Genomic DNA, 279 nt, shown 5'->3' with positions numbered 1-279 from the left:
AAAAAAAAAAAAAAAAACCCCCCCCCCCCCCCCCCCCCAAAAAAAATAAATAAATAAAAAAAAATTCCCCTTTAATAAGACTAAATTATCTGAATATTCAACTTAAGAAAAGTTACATAGCATGGATTGAATATTGAAGCGATGAAATTCCTACACTGTAAACAAGTAAATATTGGACAATAAAATAAAATTCATTTCAAATGCATGCAGAATACGGTTCCCAGTTTTTTTTTTTTTTTCTTTTTTTTTGGGGGGGGGGGGGGGGGGGGGGGGGGGGGA

General features: G+C 35.1%; 1 protein-coding gene across 2 annotated transcripts in view; it reads right to left on the bottom strand.

Moving 5' to 3' along the window:
- The window catches only part of LOC111389042 (glucose-6-phosphate isomerase, cytosolic), a 7,749-nt gene that overhangs the window by 4,752 nt on the left and 2,718 nt on the right, over nucleotides 1-279 (bottom strand). The window lies entirely within an intron of this gene.

This window comes from Olea europaea, unplaced genomic scaffold (genome assembly GCF_002742605.1).
Source record: "Olea europaea var. sylvestris unplaced genomic scaffold, O_europaea_v1 scaffold555, whole genome shotgun sequence".
NCBI classification, from domain to species: domain Eukaryota; kingdom Viridiplantae; phylum Streptophyta; class Magnoliopsida; order Lamiales; family Oleaceae; genus Olea; species Olea europaea.
The sequence above is the reverse complement of the archived record's forward strand: the minus strand, read 5'-3'. Positions and strand labels throughout refer to the sequence as shown.